The sequence below is a fragment of the Triticum aestivum genome, chromosome 6B (genome assembly GCF_018294505.1).
Source record: "Triticum aestivum cultivar Chinese Spring chromosome 6B, IWGSC CS RefSeq v2.1, whole genome shotgun sequence".
NCBI lineage: Eukaryota > Viridiplantae > Streptophyta > Magnoliopsida > Poales > Poaceae > Triticum > Triticum aestivum.
Genome location: NC_057810.1, coordinates 213632180 through 213643831, shown reverse-complemented (window position 1 = coordinate 213643831; position 11652 = coordinate 213632180).

Here is an 11652-nt window from a genome sequence, read left to right as displayed (position 1 = left end):
ATGAATCTTGTCCTCTACAAGCATCACATTTTTATCATTGCTTTGTGCTATGTCTCAAGGACCAAACCCATTCGACGGATTCCAAAAAACCCTTCTTGGAAATTGATGTCAAAGGGGGAGAGAGAGAACATCAAAGCTTATCATTTAAAAAGAGTTTATCACCTTCTTGAGGGGGAGAGAGATATCATCTCCTAAAGGGGGAGAGAGACCCTCAAAGGGAGAGAGAGAGATCTCTAGGGGGAGAGGATACTTAAGTAGAAAGTATTTCTCAAGGATCCCAGATGCTTGGTGTTCAAGAGGAGAGATTCCCACATGTCTTCTTGAGGGGAGAGACATGTTCTTATGATCTGTTGTGCTTATTTGCATTAGCATACATTAGCTCTGTTCATCATTCATATTTTTCAGCTCTGATTTTCTATTCCCTATCTTCTCCCAGTATCCCATGTTAGATTCAGGGGGAGCAAGACATCTAAGGGAAAGAAATCATTTAAATTCATTGCATATCTTTACTCTTGGGGATATGTCTAATCCAATGTGGTACTTAGTACTCACTCTCTACATGTCATCCCAGTCTTGGTATTCTTGTGGTTTCTTCTGTTTGCTCTGGCTAGTAGATGTATCTGTGTTATCTAACCTTGTTTACGCAGGTTCATTCCATCCTAAGCCAACTCAAGACTACAAGGTAAGTATGTGCATCACAATCATGTGTATGAGGAATTCTTGCTGATGTACATACTATTTGCAAGAAGGACTCATGAACATGAAGGTATTTTCCTTAATATTCTTTGCTCTGATGCATATGACCAAGATACATGTAACACATTGCCTGCTCTATCATGTTTATGCTCTCACATGCTTCTATTTTCCATATTCACATGATTGCATACATGTAGGGGGAGCCCATGTTTGTTACATGTCTTTCCAAAGCTTTACTTACTACTCTTTATATCTTTATCTAAAGCTTTGATGTATGTTGCCATCAATTACCAAAAAGGGGGAGATTGAAAGCACAAGTGCTCCCTAGGTGGTTTTGGTAATTAATGTCAACATATCTCTTGTTGGACTAACACTTTTATCTAATATGTTTCAGATAAGTTCAACAATGGAGTGGCATGGACTAAAGGATGTGGGAACCCCTTCAAGATGCTAAGGACAAAGGATTGGCTCAAGCTTCTAGCTCAAGACTCTTCATTTTGTATTTTAGTGGTCCAAGATCACATTGAGTCTATAGGAAAAGCCAATACTATCAAGGAGGGATGAGGTGTTGCTTAATGAGCCTCTTGCTTCATGTGCTTAGTGATATGCTCCAAAACCCTCAGCTACTTTCCCACTTCCACAAATGACCTAAACCTAAAGCCAAAATCGGTCACACCGATTCATCCTATCCGGCGCCACCGATTCCAAAAGTCATAGCCACTGCCACAAACCCTAAGCAAATCGGTCTTACTGATAGGGATCTCGGTCTCATCGAGATGGGATTGTAATCTCTCTGTGTATGTCCATTATCAAAATCGGTCTCACCGAGTTTGAGCATTCGGTACTACCGAGATTACAATGCAAACTTTCTATTGACTCATTACCAAAATCGGTCCCATCGAGTTTGTGTAATCGGTCAAACCGAGTTTGCCTGACCAACTCTCTAGAAAGCTTATTACCAAAATCGGTCTCACCGAGTTTGTGTAATCGGTCTTATCGAGATTACGTTATGCCCTAACCCTAACCATATCGGTCTCACAGAGTTGCATTTCGGTCTCACTGAAAATCCTAACGGTCACATTATTTGCTAAATCGGTCCGACCGAGTCTGTTGAATCGGTCCCACCGAGTTTGGTAAATTGTGTGTAACAGTTAGATTTTGTGTGGAGGCTATATATACCCCTCCACCTCCTCTTCATTCGTGGAGAGAGCCATCAGACTGAACCTACACTTCCAGCATACATTTTCTGAGAGAGAACTACCTACTCATGTGCTGAGGCCAAGATATTCCATTCCTACCATATGAATCTTGATCTCTAGCCTTCCCCAAGTTGCTTTCCACTCAAATCTTCTTTCCACCAGATCCAAAACCTATGAGAGAGAGTTGAGTGTTGGGGAGACTATCATCTGAAGCACAAGAGCAAGGAGTTCATCATCAACGCACCATTTGTTACTTCTTGGAGAGTGGTGTCTCCTAGATTGGCTAGGCGTCACTTGGGAGCCTTCGACAAGATTGTGGAGTTGAACCAAGGAGTTTGTAAGGGCAAGGAGATCGCCTACTTCGTGAAGATCTACCGCTAGTGAGGCAAGACCTTCGTGGGCGACGGCCATGGTGGGATAGACAAGGTTGCTTCTTCGTGGACCCTTCGAGGGTGGAGCCCTCCATGGACTCGCGCAACCGTTACCCTTCGTGGGTTGAAGTCTCCATCAACGTGGATGTACGATAGCACCACCTATCGGAACCATGCCAAAAACATCTGTGTCTTCAATTGCGTTTGAATCGTCCAAACCCCTCCCTTTACATTCTTGCAAATTGCATGCTTTACTTTCCGCTGCTCATATACTCTTTGCATGCTTGCTTGATATGTATTGTGAATGTTAAACTTGTGCCTAAACTCCACTTAAACTTAAGGAATCTTAAAAACTGCAACTTTGGTACTTAGTGTCTAATCACCCCCCCCCCCTCTAGACACCTCTTCTAAAGGTCCTACACCTACACCTCCTTCCGTACAAAGCTTCGAAAGGGGCCATCTGGCTTGATAACTATTGTTGTAGGAGAACTCTGCATATGGCAGATTGTCGTCCTAGCTAGATCCATAATCTAGCGCACAAGCTCTCAACATGTCCTCCAGAATCTGATTGACTCTCTCGGTCTGTCCATCTGTCTGTGGATGAAAGGTTATACTGAACTCTAGCCTGGTACCCAAAGTCTCATGCAACTGATTCTAGAACTTTGAGGTAAACTAGGTTCCTCTATCTGATACAATGGTCCTCGGAACTCCATGCAGACATACAATCCTGGTCATGTATATATTGGCCAACTTAGCATTGGTGTAAGTGGTCTTCACTAGGATGAAATGAGCTACCTTCGTCAAACGATCGACTGCAACCCAGAACAAGTCATAGCTTGAACGAGTCCTGGGAAATCCCGTGATGAAATCCATGCCTAGCTTATCCCACTTCCATTTGGGTATTGGCAATGGATGTAGCAATTCTGCTGGCTTCTGATGCTCTGCCTTCACTCTCTGACATACATCACAAACTGCTACATACTCAGCAATATCCTTCTTCATTCCGGTCCACCAGAAACTGTCCTTCAAATCCAGATACATCTTGGTGTTTCTTGGGTGAATCAAATACAGCGAATCATGGGCCTCCTGCAGAATCAACTTCCTGATCTCGGGGTCATTAGGCACATATACGTGGTCCTCAAACCATAAGGTATCGTGCTCACCCTCACGAAATCCTTTAGCCTTTCCTTTGCTCATACTTTCCTTTATCTCGGCAATCTCCTTGTCCGTCTTCTGAGCTTCTCTGATCTTATCCATCAAAGTAGACTGAATTTCCAATGCTGCTACATAACCTCTCGGAACTATTTCCAAACATAGCTTGCGAAGACCCTTTGCTAACTCCTTGGGTAACCCTCCGGTCATGAGTGTATTGACATGACTCTTGCGACTCAACCCATCGGCTACTACGTTAGCCTTTCCGAGATGATAGTGTAACCTCATATCATAATACTTAATGAGCTCCAACCATCTCCTCTGCCTGAGATTCAACTCCTTCCGCGTGAAGATATACTTCAAACTCTTGTGATCCGTGTACACCTCACAATGGTTTCCGATGAGAAAATGTCTCCATGTCTTCAACGCATGCACTACGGCTGCTAACTCCAAATCGTGTGGAGCATAATTCAACTCATGGGGTTTAAGCTATCGTGAGGCATAAGAAACAACTCTCCCCCCTGCATAAGCACTGCTCCAAGTCCTCGACGAGAAGCGTCGCAATACACCTGATAATCCTTGCGTTGATCTGGAAGAATCAATAGTGGAGTTGTAACCAAACGTTTCTTCAACTCCTGAAAACTGGCTTCACATTCCTCAGTCCATTTGAACTTGGTGTCCTTCTTCAACAACTCTGTCATGGGTTTTGCAATCTTAGAGAAATTCTCAATGAACCTCCTGTAGTATCCTGCGAGTCCCAGAAAACTCCGGATCTCCCCAACTGACGTGGGTGATTCCCAATTTGTCACTGTGACAACCTTGGTGGGGTCTACTGCTATTCCTTCTCCGGATATAACATGTCCGAGGAATCCAACTTCTTTCAACCAAAACTCACACTTGCTGAACTTGGCATATAACTGATGTTCTCGGAGCTTCCCAAGTACCAAATGCAAATCCTCCTTATGCTCCTCCTCATTCTTTGAGTAGACCAGTATATCATCAATGAACACCACGACGAACTTATCCAGAAACTCCATAAACACCTTGTTCATCATGTTCATGAAATAGGCAGGCGCATTAGTCAGACCGAATAACATAACGGTATACTCATATAGCCCGTACCTTGTGGTAAAAGTTGTCTTAGGTATATCCTGCTCTCGAATCTTCAGCTAGTGGTATCCTGATCGCAGATCGATCTTGGAAAATACCTTAACCCCTTGCAGCTGGTCAAAAAAATCATTGATCATCGGCAGTGGGTACTTGTTCTTGATTGTCACTTCATTCAATCCATGATAATCAACAACCATCCTCAACGATCCATCCTTCTTCTCCACTAGAAGCACTGGTGATCCCCAAGGTGACGAACTTGGGTGAATATAGCCTTTATCCAGTAACTCCTTAATCTGCTTCTTAATTTCTTCCAAATCCTTTGCGGGCATCTGATACGGTCTCTTAGATATTGGCCCTGTGCCTGGCAAAAGCTCAATAGGAAACTCGATGTCTCTATCCGGTGGCATGTCTGGCAACTCCTCTGGAAATACATCAGGGAAATCCTTCACCACTGGTACTTCCTCCTGTACAACTCCTGATAAGGAATTCACTTGAGTCCTCTTCGACACATGCCGGGATACATACTTGATCCTTCTTCCTTCTGGGGTGGTGAGCAAAATTGATTTACTGGCACAGTCAATGTTCCCTCCATACTTCGATAACCAATCCATGCCTAATATTACATCCAGTCCTTGTGACTCCAAAACTATTAGGTATCAGGGGAACACGTAGTTACCAATCCTTAATGGTAAGCTTGTCTTCCACGATCATCAAGCTTGTCTAATATCCGGATATAGTTACAAAGAATTGTCTTCCATCCGGATATAGTTACATAGAGTCGGTTACAAAGAAGGAAATCTAATATCCGGATCGCCAAGCTTGTCTTCCACGCAAAGGAGAGTCCCATCCGGACACGGGACGAAGTCTTGAGTCTTGTATCTTCACGGTACAACAGTCCGGCCAAAGTATATAGTCCGGCTGTCTGGATACCCCCTAATCCAGGACTCCCTCAGTAGCCCTTGAACCAGGCTTCAATGATGATGAGTCCCGCGCGCAATTTGTCTTCAGCATTGCAAGGCGGGTTCCATCTCTGAATAATCCAAAATAACTGTTGTAACAAACAGTGTCCGGCTTCCCATCAATGTTGTACTCCTCTGCTTCTGTGCTTCAATAATGGCCATCTCCACGTGTCGAAAAAATACGAGGAGCCGGAGCATTTTCGCATTCGCCACCCCAGCCCTGCAGGCAAACCGTCTATTTGAAGGGACGGGGATCCTCAGATCCAAACATCACCTTCTTCCCTTGAGCGAGCATCCAACAGAGCGTGCCCAGAAAAAACCATTCGTACATGGCCGGTCGCCGCAGCTCCTCCTCTCGCTCCCTCAGCTCTAAGCCAGGTGATTGGGAAGAGTGTTCTGTTCCCCAAAGCCGTTTAATAGAGTTGCAGACCCAAGGGTTTCTCCCACTGGCGTTCATGGTCCCCGTCCGAGCCAGACTAGCCACCTATAATGGCGGGGAGCAAGCGAAGAGATCTCCTAATCCATCCCCGGGGAGCGAATATGCCTCACCCCGTATCTGCTAAGAGGCGTCGGGTTTCCAATCCACCCATTCCTTCGCGGGCTCCTGGAGTTCTATGGCCTCCAGTTGCACAACTTCACCCCTGCCTTCGTGCTGCATATTGCAGGATTTGTCGCCCTTTGTGAATTATTCCTGGGCTATGAGGCTCACTTCGGGTTATGGAAGAAGTTGTTCTGCCTCGTCCCTCGCAACCAGGGGAATCCTTATGTCAAGTGGGCGGAGCCGAAATATGGCGCGTCGCCGAGACCGGATACCTGTCCGGCACTCCCAAGAAGGCACCCGCAAACTGGCCCTCGGAGTGGTTTTATGTTGATGACGATCCCCTTCCGGATCCAGTTCGGACGGGCCTCCCTGAGTTCAATAATGCTCCACCGAAGGCACACCGAAGTTGGCGCCCTCAGGGCCCTCAAGGGGAGGATACTAGATAAGTACACTTCCTGATGAGCGGGATAAAGACACTGGCCAAATCAGGGCTGACAATAGTCGAGGTTATACCAATATGCATAATGCGGGGGGTGCAGCCACTTCAATATCGGGGGAAGCCCATGTGGCACTACAATGGGGAAGATGACACCACCCGCTGTGGTTGTAAAGGTCCGGACTCCGCCACTGCTCTGGCAAGAATATTGTCCGATCTGTATAAAGGAGAAGAGGAAGAAGTCCTTCGCATCAAACCGCGGGATGGATTTTCCATGTACAACCCCCCAAGCTGGGTAAGTCTTCACTTTTCCCCCCACTCTATTCATTCGGTGCTCTTCATCTCAATCATTAACCTTGATGCTTTTGAGCAGGAACTGAGGAGGGTCGTGGAAGGATTCAACAGCCCCTCCCCGCAGCCAGAGGACCCCGGAAGGGACTTCGATCCAGGACTTGAAGAAGATCCGGATATATCTGTGGAGCTTATCAACGGGACATTTTATCAGGCCAGCTGTGATGGCGCCTCAGTGGCCATTATCGCCGACTATCCCGAACTACTACCTGCGTCACGTGTAAGCAAAGCCGAAACCTTATCCTCTGAAGAGGATTCCTTTCTTATACCATGCCTTATGCATAAAATATCGTATTTCTATAGAGACGCCCATCGGAACGCGGCGCCGAGCCCCTGGGGACTCGTCGACAAAGGGCGTCCGGGTCAGGCAGCCTTAAGAGGAGGGCAGTTAGGGCCGAAACACCGTTACAGAGGTACGGTAAAAACCTGCTCTGTAATTATTGTGTTTGAAATGTAACAGCGTCCTTCGTGTTCTGGCAGAAAAAGGAGTCGCCGGACTATATCCAGAGATCCTGCCGATCACGCCTCCACCAGCCGGATTCCAGAACCGGCTTCGAGAGAGGAGGCCACTGCGGGCCGATGCTGAATTGTCCTCCGACAGAGGATGCGGATATTCTCTCTGCCACGAATTCCGAAGTAGAGAGTGCCATGAATCACTGGCGCCGACGGGCCGTACTTTGCAATAGCATCTTTTCCTAAGAGGCATTTAATGCTTTCAATTCGGGAGATGCATACATCCGAGCTGCTCAAGGCGGGCTCGCCCGAGCGATGGACCAGTATGCAAAAGATATACGGGTAAGGAAATTTGATAAGCATGTATAACAGTAGCCCCTGAGACTTGAAACGGTTGGGACACTTGATTTAAGGATCATTTTATGCATAGTTTCTTGTAGATAAGAATACCCAATTGTCTCAAGAGCTGGAGGAGTGCAAGACCCAGCTGAGGGCCGCGGTTGCCAAACTAGAGGAATCCCAGAAGGCCTCATCTGGTAACATTTTGTCTCAATAGAGAAATTTTAAAGTAATATACCAGTTAGCAATTGGCTTGCTTCATGAGTCTAACAGAAAATTCTGCAAACAATCCCGAGACGAATCCGGAGATCGTAAAAGATAGCGAGTCGCATCTCCAAAGACAGCTAAGGGCTGGCGAGCGTGTGCTTACGCAGGTTAGGCGGGAGAAAAACAATCTCCAAGATGCCAACGTCTGGTTGGGCATCGAATTATCAGATGTTCGAGCTCAGCTGGCGGACTCCGTAAAGGAGAACAGAAGGCTTCGTCGCGGCATTTATGGTAAGTGCCTAAACAAACTGCAGTACGATTCGGCGAGGAAGCATATTAAAAGAGTTTATATCTGTAGGTATGTTGACGAGCCGTCCTGAAGAGGAGATGCCCGGATCCGCAGGCGATGTACTGCAAGACCTCTCACAGCTGCACGAACGAGTTAGGAAGGTGATGTAGGGTATTGCCCAGGCCTTGTGGCCATCCGCTTTCCTGCCGAGAGGCATGGGGGAGCTTGTGGATATGCTCCAAGGAGCACGGTGGCGCTTCCGGTTGTGGAAGATGTCAGCCTGCCGACAAGGTGCAAGGGAAGCCTGGGCCATGGTGAAGACGCGCTACACCAAGCTTGACCCGAACCATATGGCCGAAGTCGGACCGGCGGGGCCAGATGGGCAAGAAATTCTCGTGAGTCTGGTGTATGACCAGGTAGCGTTAGCCGCAAAGTATTCCCAACAGGATTGCAAGCTAGATAGCCTATTGGACGGTATAGAGGAAGAATATAGTCAGTCCAAGTGACTATGTAATTCAATGGACATATGTAGTCCCTAGCCGGATTAAAAATCATTTGTCATGGTGGACCTTTTTGCTTCAGCCCCCGGATCCGACAGTCCGGGCTGTATCCGAATACCCGCTCAGTTATGCAGAACTGGGGTATGCATGGAAACCAGGCGTAGGGGTCATAAGTGCTTGAACAGACAAGTACCCAACTAGTTATGTTATATTACATGGGTAGTAAGGAACATCTTCCAAGGAGAATAGTTTCATTAGGGGTTCCTTTCCCTAGGTAGGCATGCATAGATGTACATGTCCGGACTGCCAACAAAAACGCAGGATACAGAACTTCTGGGGATTCACATTGTAATAAATGAAAGAAACATCTTTTGTTCACCGACCGAATATTCCCTTAAGAACGCTAGCTTTTGGCTTCACCCAGTTTGAGGTACACATCCGGCTGAACCGGCAGTAACAATCGCAGAGGTGCTCCCCTTATGCCCTAGCCGAATTAACGAGAACGTAGGGCATAAACAGAAGAGCCAGGCAACCCAGCATGGCCACATCTTAAGTCATATCGATGCATATAATGGTGAAGAAAAGGCACATATGGAAAAAAGAACGCATATGTGATAGGCAAGAAGCCATGAAAGTAATTATATTTAGCTTCCGTATAGGAAGCCCCCAGGTATGGTTTACACACGTGGTGTGGCTAGAGTGATCCAAGCATCTGCACTGTATTGAATACTTTGTGTGAAGAAGGAAAAAGGGCAAGAAAGGAAAAAAGGGGAGGAACATAATTAAAAGAGCGGGGGTAAGGAGACGAACATTGGGTTCGGTGCTAGGCGTAGAATCTCCGGAGTCTGGCCGTGTCCCATGGGTTCGGCTCGAGTCTGCTATCGGATGCATTACACAGGCGGTACGCTCCTCCGGTGAGAACTTTATCAATAATGAAGGGCCCTCCCACTTAGGTTTGAGCTTGTCCTTCTTCTTCTCCTGTAAGCGTAGAACGAGTTCGCCAACGTTATAAGTTTTGGCCCGCACTTCTCTGCTTTGATACCATCGAGCCTGCTGCTGATAGAATGCGGAATGGGCTTTTTGCGATGTCGCGCTCTTCCTCCAGGGCATCTAAGTTGTCCTGCCGATCTAACTCGGCTTCCTTCTCTTCATACATGTGCACGCGAGGTGAGTCATGGATTATGTCGCAGGGTAGTACTGCTTCTGCGCCGTACACCATAAAAAATGGTGTGTATACGGTGGTGCGATTCGGCATGGTACGCATCCCCCAGAGTACGGAGTCGAGCTCCTCGACCCAGTGCGTGTCCGATTCTATCAAGGACCGCACTAGTCTGGGTTTGGTGCCGCTCATGATGAGACTGTTTGCACGTTCGACCTGGTCGTTTGTTTGGGGATGGTAGACGGAGGCGTAATCGAGCTTAATGCCCATGTTGCCGCACCAAGTTTTCACTTCAACGGCTGTGAAGTTTGAGCCATTGTCAGTGATGATGCTATGGGGGACGCTGTAACGGTGTACGGCCCCTGATATGAAGTCTATCACTGGTCTGGATCCGGCCGTTTTAACTGGTTTGGCTTCTATCCATTTGGTGAACTTGTCCACCATGACCAATAAGTATTTTTTCTTATGGCTTCCCCCTTCAAGATGTCCGACCATATCCAGCCCCCAGACCGCGAAGGGCCAAGTAATGGGGATTGTTTGGAGAGCGGTAGGGGGCATATGACTCTGATTGGCAAAGAGCTGGCAACCGACGCAGTGTTGAACAAGGTCCTGTGCGTCTGCTCGGGCTGTCGGCCAATAAAAGCCTGTACGGAAGGCCTTGCTGACGAGTGCCCGAGCCACAGCGTGGTGCCTGCCGAGTCCGGCATGGATTTCAGCCAAGAGCTGCCGCCCTTCCTCTTTGGAGATGCATCTTTGGAGCACTCCAGTCGCGCTTTTCTTATAGAGTTCTCCCTCATGGACTTTGTAGGCCTTGGAACGCCGCACAATACAACGTGCTTCATTTTGGTCCTCGGGGAGCTCCTGCCTATTTAGGTAGGCCAAGAAAGGCTCGGTCCATGAGGCGATTACAGCCGTGATTTCGTGGGCCGAAGGTGTTATTTCGGTGTCGGAGCCTCCGATTACGTCAGATGGTTCAGAATCTGGGGTTGTATTTGGATCCGAATTAGTATTGCTGGACTCCCCTTCCCATACCACGGATGGCTTGAACAGCCTTTCTAGGAATATGTTAGGTGGGACAGGGTCGCGTTTAGCGCCAATGCGAGCAAGGATATCCGCCGCTTGATTGTTTTCTCGAGCCACATGGTGGAATTCGAGCCCCTCGAACCGAGCTGACATTTTGAGGACGGCATTACGGTAAGCCGCCATTTTCAGGTCCTTGGCATCAAAATCTCTGTTTATTTGTGATATTGCGAGGTTTGAATCCCCCGCGCACCTCCAGGTGTTGAATGCCCATAGAGACTGCCATCCGAAGACCATGCAACAGATCCTCGTATTCGGCTGCGTTGTTGGAGTCTGTGTATAATATTTGGAGTACGTATTGGACCGTGTCTCCAGTGGGGGAAGTCAGGACTACACCTGCTCCCAATCCGGCCAGCATTTTAGAGCCATCGAAGTGCATAATCCAATTAGAGTATGCGCCGTACTCTTTAGGGAGTTCGGCTTCTGTCCATTCGGCGATGAAGTCAGCCAATACTTGCGACTTAATGGCCCGCCGTGGTTTGTATGATATGTCGAACGGAAGGAGCTCGATGGCCCATTTAGCAATCCGTCCCGTGGCGTCATGATTGTTTATTATGTTGTTGAGTGGTACTTCTGAGGCCACCGTAATCGAACACTCTTGAAAGTAGTGTCGTAGCTTTCGGGATGCCATGAAGACCGGTATGCTATCTTTTGATAGTGTGGATATCGGGATTTGCATGGGGTGAGGACAGTGGACACGTAATATACCGACTTTTGGAGCGGGAATTTGTATTTGTCTGCTTCTCGTTCGATGATGAGCACTGCGCTTACAACTTGATGTGTTGCAGCTATGTACAATAGCATAGGTTC